We start from the raw sequence: 671 nt of genomic DNA, 5'->3' as shown, positions 1-671 counted from the left end.
GTTAACTCTCAGTTTTCTTGCAGTTTTTTCTTTTTTTTTATTACTTTATATCCTTTTTTTATCAATACTGTTCGTAATACGATTAATGAGAAACGCATACCCTCCTAGTCGTGGCACGTGTCCCGAGAAAGCGTATAATCTTTAGTACGAGTCGCTACCATTTCGGCTATGCAAGTTCCTTTGTCGACATAAAAGAGGAACTAAGGAAACAACTGTGAGTTCTTATTAAAAGAAAAAAGAAAAAAAAGGAAAACTGTGAACAATCGTAGAAAAATCATTGCATCATTGACGAACGCTCTCTTTGCTATATGTTTTCATGTTACCAATTACCGTGAATTTTTGGAAAATTCTTCGGCATTAATTAGCAACGATCATCAATGACGCGATGGACTAGACACAATGTTCTTGTCTTTTTAACTCGCCTTTCTTGCCGGTGATCATTTACATAGAAAAACAACAGTCTGAACTATATAATCCTGGACTCGAGTTTCAGTAAATTTCATTAATAAGTTCTCTGCAAAGAGATTCGAGCTTTTTCTCTCTCGCGTATCAGTTCTTTACATATATTAACTATCTATATTCTAGGAGCTAAATCGTCGTGACGACTAATTTCGCGGAGGGTACGCGAGCGATACTAGAAAAAAAAAAAAAAAAAAAAAAAATCGGGAAAA

The sequence above is a fragment of the Bombus impatiens genome, unplaced genomic scaffold (assembly GCF_000188095.3).
Source record: "Bombus impatiens unplaced genomic scaffold, BIMP_2.2 scf_0027, whole genome shotgun sequence".
Lineage (NCBI taxonomy): Eukaryota > Metazoa > Arthropoda > Insecta > Hymenoptera > Apidae > Bombus > Bombus impatiens.
The sequence above is the reverse complement of the archived record's forward strand: the minus strand, read 5'-3'. Positions refer to the sequence as shown.